This window comes from Bidens hawaiensis, unplaced genomic scaffold, assembly GCF_021521415.1.
Source record: "Bidens hawaiensis isolate Kalapana, Puna unplaced genomic scaffold, B.hawaiensis_p1.1 tig00005061_1, whole genome shotgun sequence".
NCBI lineage: Eukaryota > Viridiplantae > Streptophyta > Magnoliopsida > Asterales > Asteraceae > Bidens > Bidens hawaiensis.
In genome coordinates, this window is record NW_027491322.1 from 1,433,998 (window position 1) to 1,450,166 (window position 16,169).

At 34.9% G+C, this 16,169-nt stretch overlaps 1 pseudogene; it reads left to right on the plus strand.

Moving 5' to 3' along the window:
* The first annotated feature begins 9,468 nt into the window (after positions 1-9,468).
* On the plus strand, positions 9,469-14,841 carry LOC143628703 (AUGMIN subunit 5-like; annotated as a pseudogene).
* The last annotated feature ends 1,328 nt before the right edge of the window (positions 14,842-16,169 follow it).

Here is a 16,169-nt window from a genome sequence, read left to right on the forward strand (position 1 = left end):
CTTTCTGTTAATACAATATAATATAATATAATATAATATAATATAATATAATATAATATAATATAATATAATATAATATAATATAATAGAATTATATTATATTATAAATAGAATATAGAGTGATTATGAACAATAAAAACAAATTTAGATAACTACTCTAATATATATTGCAATTTGAGAAATAAAAAATTAAAGACACCAAATTGATCTCTACTTCAATCTTGTGTTTCTGATGCTTCATGCACTATGTTTGATGACAGGAAAAGGAGCTGCGAGACAAAAATAACTCACTGTCTAAGAAGGTATGGTACTTCTTTTAATAGAACCGGTCAACAATTTCATTAGATGTCCCATCCAAACGTCATATTGTTTTACTGAATACTTGAAACGATCGATTTTTTTTTAGAATCTTTAATTGTGATAAAAAAGATTCTATATCGAGTGAAAAAAAAATGGCGGTCACGTCACCATCATATGGCATGAGACATGTGACTGCCACATATGCATGGGATTGTCAACCTATACAGTCGATATCGCTGATATATCAGGGATATATCGGTCCCTTGGCGATATATAAGTCAGAATATCGGTACTGACAATATCAATGGTATTGACCGATATTTGACTAACATTTGACCGATATATCACCGATATCGGTGATTTAAGTTTTAATTATCAACTTTTAGTGTTTAATGTTATTGTATTAAGTCTTAATCAATTTTTACTTACTACTACTGCTAGTGTTTTGCAATTTGCACAAGGTTAATTTGTTAATGGTAGGAGCATATACTGAATTATTAGTGTTAAATTGCTATATATATGAATTTTATATGATATAAAAATTACCGATATCCCACCAATATCTCACTGCGATAACCGATATTTCAGATATCGGTCCTTGACCGATATCCGATATTTTTCTGCATTAACTGCTTAGCTGCCAAGTGGTAGGTGGCGGTATGCCCCAGCCAAACTTCGAAGCCAGCGTGAGCCCAGTTAAGACAACATAGTCTGGCTAGAGTAGGCCAACACGACTCTCCAAATTGGAGAGTGTGACGGCCTAAACACAAAAAAGAAAGTCATCATTCTAAAACAAAACACAATTATTTTTTAATTCTTTTTTTTTATAAAAATTGCGAGTTGGGTGGTTTGATCGGTTAGAAAAAAGTGTTAAACCATTGTCGCTCTCCCCTTGTCGTCCTTTAGTGTGTGGCCCGAACTGGTGTTTACGCCCCCCCTGCATGATGATCTTGCAAGCGGCGTTGCTCGACTACACATAGTCTAAGTTCATTAATTTCCCATTTTTTAAATGTGCACAGTTGAAAGATAATGAGAACAGTGAGCAACAAGATTCAAGGTTACAGTTGCCTCAGCCACATTCAACTTCTTCTTTTGCAACCACCAGGTTCTCTCCTTCTCTCACACACACACACACACACATCCTTTGCATAATAAAGTTGTTTGTAATAGATTTTGATTTTAACCAGTGGACCAATGATCCTGGGATCAGCCATGAGAGAGGAAGGATTAGCTCAAACTCATTCGGCATCCGCCACCATGCTGCCACTTTGGATGATCCGCCACATTAAACAATAAGATCTACTAAGGCAATGGATCTCCAATGATCAAACTGCTGCTACATAAAGTATATAAAACCTTATGGGTTCTACTATCTATTTATGTTCAAACTCTGAAACTTTGTACTCCGGTTGCTGATTAATGCACCTAATATGGCCTAAACAATGATATTGTGTTGTTATTTGATACGGATATTGGAAGTTAATCTTGAAACGAAGTTAGAACAAAGTTGGAGGACTAAAGATGAAAATTTAATTAAGTTTAGTTTGAATTATTTAGTAATTAAGTTTGAATGTTTTAAGAGTTATCTAGTAGAGTAGTAGGTTTATATGTGTTGCACGTTAAGTTATTTGAGTCGTATACGTTTAGGTTTTGTTAGGTTGTAAGTAGGGTATGTTTTTGGGTCTTGGTTTTGAGTATGTAAAATGTATGAATAAATGAAGTTTTATTTGTGTTGTCCATTGGACAGTTAGAAAGAAGCATGCGATGTCTTCTATTATAAATATAAATAATAGAAGACATAGCCATACATGCAACCTTTTGTTATTTTATCCTTATCATTTTCACCAACTCCTCTCGCCCTCTCTATTTTCCTTACCATAACCGGTTCATGACCAAACACAACAAAATCCGAGATTTCGGTTACTTAAGAGTGATTTCCGCTAGCTTTTAAGGAGATTGATCCAAATACATTGTTGTTTGATCCCGTTCTTTGACCTACAAAAGCAAAGGCTAGGAAGGTTCTAGATGGTGAAGAAAGTGTGTGAAAGGACGAGAAGTTGGGGTGCGGGAACACCACCCCTACAAACGTGGGAGTTGCAAACCACCCCCCCCCCCCCCCCAAGATGATTCCCCATGAATACTCTGAATACGTTAAATTCAGATTTTGTGTGTATCTACTATAGGTAGAAATCAAGATTTATTTATTTTTGAAAAATAGGTTGATTTGGGGCAAAATTAAATTGTGTTTGGGTTAATTTAGTCACCTCAAATTAGTCAACAAGTGACGTAGGACAAAACTACAAACTGTCGTGTGTCAGGCAAGGCGAAAGCATAGAAAAGATAACCAAAGAAGATTACTCTAGGCAAAAATGATATTTTCATTATTTTGTTGAATGTAAATATATGAAACTCTCTTTGTAAGGAAAATTCTAGCATTTGTCATAAAGTTGATAACTGAGAGCACATCAAGCTCGAGCTCAAGAGGAACGTATGGATGACATGGTGGAGGGCAGACAAGAGTCACGTTTTTACGGACGAGGTGGCGTTGTGGATATCAAGTCTGGCGAGGTGGTCTAGAGAGGAACATGGTCGAGCGAGGGGGTGGGCACCATGCACTCTCAAATATGTCACTCTTACATACATACATACATATGTACATATTATTTTAATAATTTAATATAGTTTGTCTTGTAGAAGAAATGAGTGTTTTTATGAATGTTTGAAATATAATTTGGTCGTTTATATATGGATGTACAGCGAAAAAGCACCTATAACAACAAACTTTCAAGTTAACATCAAATTAGATTTTAAATTTTTCTTAAAAACTTTTATTTTCTTTCACAAAAACAAACCTCCACGTCATCTACTTCTACAATTAATTTATATTTTATTAAATTGCTTTCTTAATATGTTAGTTTTTATATTTTGTATATATTTAAATAATAAACTATATTTAAAAATTATAATATATTTTATAGATTTGCTGTAACACCCCAACCCGGATGGGTTGACGTGTCACAATGTACGGAGTTATACAAAGACAAAGGACTTAATTCCATTACTTCATTAGGGTAAAAAGTACAGACTACTGATAGATCAGATACTAAGTTCAAAATACATATTATTCAGATAACATAAGCTTAACAGACATCTTCAAGTTATTCCTAAGTGTTAGGCTTCTCTCTTGATCCCGCCTAAAGTATCCTGTGAACCTGAAGTGTAAAATGTTTACGGAATGAGCCGAATGCCCAGTACGGAATATTAAGGCTCAAAAGCAAATAATAATTAACTGAATACGACATCACAATATAGGTTAACACATAACTAATTTAAAATTATATAACTGAACGAAATCATATCATACGGATGTACCCATAAGCATAACTGAGTCTAAAAATATGTGACGACATACAGGGGGGCCACTCCTGTCTGTCAATCACCCGAAATGGCGTAAGTTGGCACACCCATAACCATTTCCTGAAACTGAAAAACTGAACTAGGAATTATCCATACTAGGGCTGGCATATCGTGTATACCCGTACACGATAAGACACGAACACAATAAGACACGAACACGAAATGGCTATACCTGTACACGACACGAAAACTTTTCGTGTACCTGTATCCTAAACACGAACACGAACCTGTTAATACCTGTAATACACGATACTACAAGATAAGAGCTGTTTAGTAACACAAATTTGAGAACCTGTTTAAGGAAATAAAAGTCGTCAAAAGTTCATAAAAGTCTTAAAATAAAACATAAATCCATGATCCTTAACAATTTTAAGACAAAAAACCATATAAGCAAACAATAACAAGCAAACAAAAGTCGTTGAAAGTTCATAAAAGTCTTAAAATAAAGCATCTGAATTTTAATCAAACATCAAGTTCCAAACTTCCAAGCTCCAATTGGTCTTTCTTCTCAAATCTTCAATTCCAAGCAAACAAACAATCAAACCTACACACAAAATAAGTATAGCCAATTAGTCATATTAATCATATATGGACAATTAGACATATTCATATAGTTTTATCAAGCAACATTACTAAGTAGAAGAAAGCACTGGCGGGCGACGGCGGCTCTGACAACGGAGAGGAGAAACTGAGAAAGTCTGGTGAGGAAGTGGTGCCGGCTGAGAAGTGGTGGCAGAGGAATCACCGGAGAAGGGAAGTGGGCGAAGAGAGGTTTGGCCGGAGAAGTGGTGGCGGCGATGGAGAAGTGAGTTAGGGTTTGGAAACGTGAAAGTGGAAACGGGAGTTAGGGTTTGGGGATAAATGGATAATAATAGTTTATAATTATAATATTATATATATATATATGTATATATATATATATATATATATATATATTTAATTATAAAAATCTAACCAGGTACTTACAGGTAAACAGGTATTTTACCTGTTTAGACACGAAAATTAACAGGTAAAATCGTGTCTGCCTGTTTATTACACAAAACCTGTTAAGGCCTTACCGTTACCTGTTAAAGTCGTGTAGGTACGTGTCGTGTATTCGTGTCTCGTGTATAAATTGCCAGCCCTAATCCATACGCCTCATAATAGCTAGGTACCACACCTGTACTTAAGAGACGCCGTGAACTGACCTCTCCGTCACGGAAGGAGCACATAACATCGATGCCACAATGTTATGCCCGTGGGACACTCCACGGGAAGCGAGTGCTCAGGGTAACATAGTAAAAATAATATGAGTTATACAATAAAAATTCATATCTTAACAATTCACGGAACATGCGATAATGAGTACAATTTAATAATAAATATATCGCACGCTAATAAGTCAAATAACAATTTATAATCTGAACATGAAACGAACGGACGGCCAAATGAATCGAGATGTCAAAGACGTTAGTAGTTCCAAAGGTATATAATATCAACGGGGTTTATAACAATTGAATATGATAACAATAGGGGGGTTAGGATCCATACCTTGATTGTTGATTAGTTGTCTTACACAAGTAAGTGATATACGTTATGCTCTTTTATCAACCTACATCATGTTCATGTAGCTCGTAAGGTCGTGTTCGTGTTATCTCATTTTAGCGAAATTTTAAGTTTCAAATATTAACTTTCGATTACTTAGATTAGGAACATAAACAATTGTTTCATTAACAAGGATTGATAAAATCATTAAATGACTCTACTTTATTATTTGAAAAGTATAAAATAAAATTCTAGTTTTAAATAAACAGAGTGTTAGTAAAAGAAAGGAGAAAAGAAAAAAAATGATTGAAAGACACAAGTTTAAACCCATGAAATAAATTTTCAAAGACCCAATAGTGAACCATGCTTTGTTTAGTGTTTCGCTTAAATTGTTTCCAAAAATATTTATATAACCAGCTTAACTAAAAAAAATACGTGTTATTCGTTGGAATCAAACCTATGACCTTGTTTATATAACTCAATTCACTTAACCAGTGAAGCAATAGACTATTACGTTTATAATCATGAAAAGATTTAACTATTAAGTAGCTTTTAAAGTGAGTTGATAACTAATAAAATAAAATAAATGTTGCATAAAGGTTTCGAACCCATGACCTTCCAATAAAAACCCAATTGAGCTAACAATTGAACCAAGGGTTAGTTTGTATTAATAATCTCAGAAACAATTAACTATATAGCAAATGGGCTGATAACTATTAAAAACTCAACAAATGCAGCAAGGAGGATTCGAACCCTAGACCTGCGTTTTAAAACTGAAACGTCTTAACCATTTGAGCTTGTCAGTTTTTTTTGTTAAAGATTCAGAATGCTAATAATTTATTAATTAATTTCACTGGTTCATCTTCTCCATATAAACTAACCATAGTCCTAAGCTTATGAATTCACGTTGAAAACTTATTGTTTGCATTATGATTTGCATTCAAATAGCAAGCAGATGACTAATCTAGGATTACGTTCGGGTTACCTTAGTCGGACTCACGATTCGGTGGCGGAGATACTTTCAAAAAAAAAAAAAACGAGAACTGCGGCGGTGGCGCTTTTCACTCATCCGAGGGTCATATAGGGATTTTAAAAGGCGACGAAGGTGGATGATGGTAGCGTTAGCATGTTCCTCGACGATAATAGTTTTGGTGTCGGAACATCAGCAGCGTTGGTTAGTGATTCATGTGGTACTTCGGGTGGTGGAGTGACGGTATCGGTTTTGAGTGGGAAGTGTGAAAAATTGTTGTTCGAATATGAGAAATAATATATTAGTTCCTTTGAAAGAGATGGGTTGAAAGTTTTGGATCTCTTGTTGAGGCAATGGCAGTTTATATAATAGTGGATATTACAGGAGTAAAACAAAAAATATATCCTGGGAAGCAGATACATGATTGATCAAGGGGATGGTTTGAATGATGGTGTTCCTCTGATTTCTTGAAGAAGTGGTGGAAATAATTTTGTTTGGAACAATAATATCTACTAAACATTAAAGGGATATGGAGAGGTTTGAAATTTTTGAAGATGGGGACGAAAGAGATTATGGTCAAACTAGAGAAGTTGTCCAAGTTTATTATTATTACTAACTATTTTATATATGTATTTTATGTCTACTCGTTTATGCAGAAGAAGTCATGAAGCAGGTCTTTGTATTGTCCAATCACAAAGCCATACATGCATTCATCAGTCACTTTTATTTTCTGTTTTAAATTTCTCCTTTCTTTCTTTTTTTCTACATGTTAAATTATTATTATTATTATTATTATCATTTAATTATGCTACGTAGCCAGTAAGCATGTGTGTATGTTTTCATTCTTTTTTTTTTCAAACATATACATATGATTATATTTGTGTTTTTCATGTTATATAAACACATATATATTTATTTATATATATTTTACGGTTATTTCATTTGCATAGGTTGGCACCGTTTTAACGTGATTGGTTCATGTGGCAGCACCCTATCGGCCCTTTCATATGTGTTTTTTTTAGTTATATTATTTGTTTTTTTTCAAATTTTATATTTACGATTTAGCTAGTGTCAATAACGACCGAATTCATGTCGGTTCACCGTCACAACACACAAGTTTTTTTGTTACTGTCAATACTGTCCAATTCATGTTAGTTCACTACCACAATATGCAGAATTTTTTTTATTTAAAATATTTGTTTGTTGTATATGCGTAGACGATTTTTTTTGTTTGGTGCCGCAACTCGATAGTGATAGAATCAGCATCGACGATGCAACGCGCGTGCTTATTTTTTTACTGGTAGTGCCGACCAAATTCATGTCGGTTGCTCGCCGTAGAACACTTTTTTTTGTTTTAAATATGTTAATTTGCAATATTTTAGTGTTGACGAATTTATTTAGATGTTAACAAATTCGTATCGGTTCGCCGCCACAACACGCAAATACACCAAGTGCATTCGCCACATATAACAACCAAAAAACACCAGCCAGTCGCAATGCGTCAGGTAAGACACGCCTAGTTAAAATGTAACTTGTTAAAATGTAACTTGGAAAGTTTAGACTTTCAAATAAAAAAGATAACTTGTATTTTTGACACCAAACTTTGACTTGACCACCATCAAATTATATATAGGGGTGCAAACGAGTCGAGCCGAGCCCGAGCTCGATTAGGCTCGAGCTCGGCTCGTTTAACTTGTACAGGGCTCGAGCTCGGCTCGTTTCGAGCTCTATTTTCAAAGCTCGAGCTCGGCTCGTGAGTAGATTTTCAAGCTCGAGCTCGGCTCGGGCTCGACTCGTTTACTATATATCAATTATTTTTTTATATAATTATTATTATTTTTATATATTTTTTTTCTATTATAATTTTATGTATAAAATAATATATATATTTAGTTATTTTTAATTATTTTTTCATAACATTATATATACTCATTAATAATTATTAAATATATATTTTAAATATTATAAAAATGGCAAGCTCGTTTAGGCTCGCGAGCCGACTCGAGCTCGATAAGTGAAGCTCGGGCTCGGGCTCGTTTATTAAACGAGCTTACTTTTAGGCTCGAGCTCGGGCTCGATTAAGCTCGGCTCGATCGAGCTTTTTAACGAGCCGATCTCGAGTAGTTCGCGAGCAGCTCGGCTCGTTTGCACCCTAATTTTATATATATATATATGTATGTATATATATATATATATATATATATTAAAAACCAAATGGTAGTTAACTCACAATATTTACTATTCATGAAATAAACCAATCACTTCTTTACACTTAAGCAAAACATTTTATATTTTATTTAATTTAATGGATAGTTATAATCTCTCCATACCACTATACAATTTAATTTTAAAATTAATAATTTCATTCATTTGTAAGATTTTTAATACTTTGTTTTATGAGTATATATATATTTTTTGGACATATTTTAACTTTGTTTAAAACCGATCTAGGTAAGCTATTATATATTTTTAACTTTTTTTTCTTTTGTCAACGTGTCACTCTGAATTTTGAAAACAAACGACAATGTTTCTATGTACGTTTCGATAAAAATTTAATTTAACATCGAGCTCATGCGACGCACAACCAAAACACATATGTAGGTTGAACAAAGACAACCTTATTTCAACATACATTTCGATATTAATTTTAGATTAACTGAACCACAATAACGCGCGAACAAACTCTATTAATTAACTTTATATTTTATTATGTCCCCATCACGACACACAGGCTTATGTGTATTAATGCTCCCGTCGCAAAGCGCGAGAATGTTTACTAGTTAAGTTTTAAATTTTCAACTTTTTAACCACAGAACTTTTACTGAAATAAATTAAACCGATACTAGCAGACCTTCCGTCGCGTAACTGTTGCAACACGTGGTACGTTTCGAATATGTAATGCATCTAACGTGCTCTACCACAATATGCGGGTATTATAAATATATGCTAAAATCAAAAATTAAGAAAGGCTGTGTGATAGGATTCGGATACGGATACGAATATGGATTCGTATTACACATTTAAATTTTTGACATTTTGAAATGCTTTAAAATTTTTTAAGTGATTGTTGTATTGACATATTCAGTCACATTCATACACACCATGCATGAAATCCGATCATCTTTCTATAAATATATTCAATTCTCATTTTAATGTTATTTCATCAACATCATCTTTAAGATCCGTTCAGTGACCAATTACTCAATATAATTAATATTTTGAAACCCTAATTCTTTTGGTTAACAATGCATACAACCTCTATCACACAACCAGAAGCCATAATAGATTGGCTTAACAAGGAAATGGGCTACAGACCACTTGGTCCACACCATGCATCCAGTAACACATCAATGCCATCATCCGACGGCATTCGTAGGGTTTGTCGTGGGAACCTGGTTCCGGTATTTGAGTTTCTGTTAACGAGGGTTAAATCAGAGAAAACAGTTGATAATATACGTCGTAACATTGTTGTTCACGGTAGAGAAGACAATGCTGGCGGCGGTGGTGGTCGGAAAGAGATCCGGGGTGGGAAAAAGAAAGGAAACCCTAATGCATGGGAGAATAATAATAATAAGGAAGCCGCTTTGCATGAACGCGAAGCGGCTGAAAAGGAGGTGAAGAGGCTGAGGCACGTTGTGAGGCGGAAGCGAAAGGAGTTAAATGCGAAGATGGTGGAGGTTTCGTGTGAAGAGAATGAGCGTAAGCGTGTGCTTGATGAGCGGTCGAATTATAGGTTTGTTGTCTTGTGAACTAATATTCTGTTAGCTACATTTTATGTTATATGGATTACTATGATGTAAAACTAAGGTTGTTGGGGCCGAAGGGCCCGTCACGCCTTTCCAGACCTTGTCAATAGTTTTATACTTGTTAAATTAGATTATTAGTATTACTTAATTAGGTTTTATTTGTATTTAGCCCACGAGCCTAAATTAGGATTCTATAGGTTTTTTATGGTTTCTTTTTTGTGTATATTGAGAGCTATGTTGTTAAAAGCCCTTTGGGCGCACGCCTAGGCCCTTAGGCAAGGCGAGGTCCGGGAAAAGTGGCTTGTTGAGGCCCTTCGGTGACCTTAAGGCGAGATTCCGATAACTTGCAAATTTTGGACAAAACTTTTGAAACATCCAAAATGGCCTTGAAAAAGCTTAAACTAGCCCTAGACAAACCTAAAATATGTATAAAATGCCCAAAACAAAACGTATATTTATGCTTTGTTGTTTGTACCTTGCTTATCTCTGGCCCTCGCTTTTTTATTGTTCCAGGACGTGTTGTTCCAGACACGCAAACCGGCCCACGCCAGACAGTCCCAGGCCCATCGCGTGAGAGGTAAATCAGTCTCACTCAGCGGCAAGGCGATTGGCGCTTAGGATCGGTTTCGAACCCACTACCTCTAGGTTATTGTTCCAAGTCTTACGCCCCCCTTAACCAACTGAGCTACACGACAAGGACGGGCCCTCGCTTTTTAAGCACCTTGCACCTAGTGGCGAAGCTTGGACGAGAAAGCCGTTGGGAGGGGGGCTCAAATTTTCTGCCGAAACGACAATTTTACGCTACATATGCATATTTTCGAGGAAAAATGGACAAATTTACACTGATGCGCAAAAAAACAGGGGGCGGGATCCAGGCCCTCACTATGCTTCGCCAATGCTCAATGAGATTATACTGGGCACGTTTATTTGTTTGTTTGTTTGTTTATCTGTGTTGTAAACTAATGCATTTAGAAGATGAAATTGGTGCTTTTATACATCTTTTATAATATCTTTATATTTGTAGGCATAAGCAGGTGATGCTGGAAGCTTATGGTACACAATGTGATGTAACAGCTAGAATCTTCACACAATATCATAAGCATCTTTTATCCTATGTTAATCAAGTAACCGATTCTCATAGAGCGGATACTGATGCTTCAGTTGCAGCCATCAGGGAAAATAATATCCGCAAGGCGTGTGAGATACTTGCAGACCAAACAATCGAAAAAATCCACGTTTCGTTTCCTGCATACGAAGGATGCTGTATCCATTCGAGTCCGCATTTAGAAGCTTCCAAACTAGGCATTGATTATGATGGACATATACCTGATGAAGTTCAAGATGTTATTCTTGATTGTCTAAAATCGCCTCGTCAGTTACTTCTTGCAGTAACTGCATACACTCAAAGGTTGAAGTCTGTAATTGTTAAAGAAATAGAGAAAATAGACGTTCGAGCCGATGCAGAAACGTTAAGGTAATATAATAAGTTATAACAAGTTCAGTTTATCATGATCTATAATTCTAAACTAGATTTTTTTTAATATTCATGCAGGTACAAGTATGAGAATAATAAGATAATAGAGGCTTCTCCTGATTTAGGCTCACCATTACCATTTCAACTTTATGGTAATGGTAATAATGGCCATGATATGCCTTCAAACGGAACTCGATATCAACGTTTAGAACGACAGGCATCGATCATTTTCTCTACTTTATATCCTGCACAAAATACGCGCATTTAGCTTTATTTTATACAAACTCCATAGATTAGTAACCAAGTTTCAGTTTTGTTGCAAACAGGTCACTGGTGTAAATTTTTGTTCTGTTTGGGTCACTTAACCGTTATTTAGTGTTTTAATCCTAGATATTTGACCTGAATGGCAGATTATCTAGTTTTTTTTTTTTTTTTTTTTTTGACATTCCATAACACTTTTTAAAATTTGCAAAAAAATAGTAAAAAAACGCAAAAAATAATTTTAAAATTGCGAAAATGTGCAAAAAAAGTTCAAATAATGAAAAACAATTCACCAATTTCCTTATAAAAAATACGGTTCTTTTATAAAAAAATTACCAATGTTATTATAAAACCGTAATTTTTTGGATGCTATGCACATTTTCGCAATTTTAAAATTATTTTTTTGCATTTTTTACTTTTTTTTTTTGCAAATTTTAAAAATATTAAGCAATGTCAAAATATTTGAAAATTACAAAAAAAACCTATATAACCTGCTATCCATGTCAAATATCTATGATTGTAACACTAAATAAAGGTTAAGTGACCTAAATAGAACAAAACTTTACACCAGTAACCTGTTTGGAACAAAACTGAAACTTGGTTACTATTCTATATGGAGTAATCCCTTATTTTCTCATATATCTTCTTGTTAACAGAAAACGCATGTTCAACAATTTGTGGCTACTGAGGATCAGCTGAATAAAGCTGCGGGGGCTAGAAGCACGTGTCAAAATCTTTTTAAGCGTTTATCCGCAAATTCACAAAACATGAGTAGTCTTAGACAGTTGGAGGTATTGAAATTAAACGCGTTTTGGAAGTATAGAAAAATATGTTATTAACACGTTTATGTTTCAGTTGGAGGTTTGGCTATGGAGAGAGAAGCTGCTGGATTAAAAGCAAGTTTGACCACGTTGACTTGCGAAGCGCAACGTTTGAACATGTTGCGTTTAGAGAGGAAGGAAGTCGAAGACTGTTTGAACAAAAAGTTGAAGAAAATTGAAGCGTTTGATGCTCAAAGACCGGAGCTTAAGTCCATATGCGATGCTCTTATAAAAGCAATCACCGTAAAAAGAAATTATTATTATTATTATTATTATCATTGTTATTAGTATTATGCAATTTTAATCATCTGCAAATTGCAGGATAATGCTGCATTTTGGAGTGAAAAACCGTTATCTGCACGGGAGCATGCATCAAAGACTATCATTCCAGCATGTACACGTGTCGCCAGCATGGCAAACGTAACAAAAGATCTTGTTAAGGAAGAAGTATCGGCTTTTTCGTGCAGTCCTGATAATAGACTTTACATGCTTCCATCAACTCCACAGGTCCTTAACTCAGTAACATTTTAAATACTGTTCTGTGTTATTTAACTGTTGACTCATTCAGGCACTCTTGGAGTCTGTGGGCCCCAGTGGATGGGCCGGGCCTGAACCAGCTGCTGTTGCGGAAAAGACTGCAGACTTATTGACTGCTAGAGCTGGTTCGGGTGATCCATCTGCAATTCCTTCCATGTGTCGTGTTTCTGCAGCCCTTCAATATCCTGCAGGTATGCAAGATATGGGCTTCTACATTATTATGTTGATATATTATATTGTTGTTAGGATCGTGTTGCAAACACGCATACATATAAACTACAGAACAATATGGACACGATGCTTTACGTGGTTCAATATAAGCTGACCCACGTCCACTAGCTGCCAGTGGCGGATCTTATTATCTTAAACGCATATTATGGGTGGGCCGAAGGATCTTGAACAATAATTTGGATGGGCCCGACTCAATAATAAATTTTTTTTAATTTTTTTGGAAAAAGTACACCACTGAGCGAAAAAGTTGGGTGGGCCGTGGCCCGGCCCGGCCCACACAAATATCCGCCCCTGGTAGCTGCAACCAGGATATATTATTATTGCTCTCTGTTCTCATGATGAGAAATTATATGTACAGGGATTACAATATATAGATATATACATTCGTGTTTCTAGCTTAGAGAACAAGAAAACTAGAACAGGCTTAAATAAAAGAGAGTAAGGGCCGGCCCAAAACACAGAACGGGCCTTCACTTTGTTAATAATAATTATTCTTGTTATTGTTTGGAAGGCTCAGAGGCTATCTTAGCATCAGTGTTGGAATCAATGGAGTTTTGCTTGAACTCACGCGGTTCTGAAGCTAGTGTTATGGAGGAGTTATCAAAGGCTATGAGTTTGATCCATACGAATCGAGAGCTCGTTGAAAGCGGTCGTTCGATGTTAGATCATGCAAATCATTCTCAAAAAGAATATAAAGTGTAAGACATGTAAGTGCTAATAACTGACTTAACTACAACTTGACTAATATATTTGAGTCATTTGACTCTTGCCGCAGCGCGACGAGCGAGTGTTTAGATCTGGCTTCTGAACAAGAAGTGATAATTATGAATGAGTGGTTGCCTGAGCTAAAGAAACAGATTGCAAATGCTGACAAGTCACTGGATGAATGCAAGTATATTGATGGGCTAGTGAGTGACATGTTTCATTTTTAGAATATAGGTTATGTACAACTTATGCGACGTAAATAGCCTGTAAATGAACCTAACGAACACGTACAAGGGTATGTTCATGTTCGTTAGTTTAATTTTGGTTTTCAAGTTCTTTCGTTTATTTTTGTTCCTTTAAAATCTAAACAAACAGTTCATGAACATAATTGAACAGAGATAAACTAACATAAATGAGCATTTATGAACAAACGTAAACGAATACAAACATGCATAAACGAACATAATTGAACAAATATAAAATATTAAGTAGATGGTTCATCCAAAAATGAACAAACGTTCACAAACATAAATGAACGAACGAAACATTTGTTCATATTTGTTCGTTTAATTAATGAACACAAACTTTTGGTTCATGCCTTTTTGTTTATTAAATGAACGAACTTTCTGCCGAACGGTTCATGGACAATTCAATGAACGTTAGGTTCATTTGCAGGCCTAGATATAAAATTATTGTTTAAAACTTATGACGCAGATTAACGAATGGTGGGAACAACCAGCATCAACACTAGTTGATTGGGTAACTATGGATGAACAAAATGTTTTAGCTTGGCAGAATCATGTGAAGCAACTGCTTGCAGCTTATGATAAGCTAAACTCGCACGATGCATATTGAACGATTGATAACTCCATCCGTATTGCACATCCACCGGAATGATCCATCTTTGCCAATAAGGAAGTTGATATTTTTATGTCTAATTTTTATTCGATTTTACAGTAGAATTTTTTTTTTCATTATCATGTCTTTTGGATTATATCGAAACAGAAGGCAAGCGGGCAACACACTTTACTTTTGGATTATTTTACAGTCTTGTAGTAACACACTTTACTTTTTTACATAAGCTTTTGAATATTCAGCGTCCTTGCTATAATACGTGAGTTTACATAAAAGATTTGTTTTTCGTATAGTTTAACGAATAAAATTTGTATTTGTTTAGCCGCAACGCTTCCTCGCATCTATACGTTTATTTTGGATGTATCAAATCACACGTGAAAAAAGAGCCCATCACGTGACCACTTCAATTGTTTCATTATTTCATGATGAGTTGATATATACACTATTGGGTTACAACTATACAATATTATTATTATTATTATTATTTAAGACTTTGGTGTCGTAAATCCTGGCCCATTTTACGGCACCTTATTGGTGACCTTTTTTGTTTTAATTCAAGTATGTAACGTACGTAACAAAAATTGATCGATAACCAATTTTGTTTTTGTTTTGTTTAAGGTATCGTAACAAACGTGATGGAAACTGATCGGATTCGCGTAAACTCATAGCATTTTGTTTTAGTTATAATACCGTGATGACGTAACGAAAACCAACCGAATGCTGATTTTTTTTTAGTTTTAGTATCGTAACGAACGTAACCGAAACAGACCGAATTCGAGTAGACTGACCATCTCAAAGCCCGGGTTCGATAACGATTGAGTTTTACCAACGATCGAGTTTTACTGACAGACTCCACCACATCAGTCCACCTCTAAGATTATTATTGTTTTTGTTTTAGTTACAGTACAATAATACATGTAACCAAAACCGACCGAATTCGACTTACCGTCTCAACGCTTAAGATCGACAATGCTTGAAATCACATTTAAATTTAATAAGCTGTTAATTAAATGCTAACATTTGTTTTTTACAACTTTATAATTTCTATCGGTTAATTTAATTGGCATATTTTTGCTGTGGTATTAACCACGCGCCACCACATGACAAGTTGACAACCACGGTCAACTAGTAACTTTGACCCGAACACATTCCGTGTGTTTACTGTACACTGTAAACATACTTGGTTTTTTTTTATCCAGTTAAATTTACTCACTTTTTTTATTAAATAAATAAATATATGAGTTATCTAAGACAGACTAGTTAAAACTTTAAGATTTAAAATGAGCCAAACATGAAACTAAATAGGAGCTCTATTAATAAACAAGCTC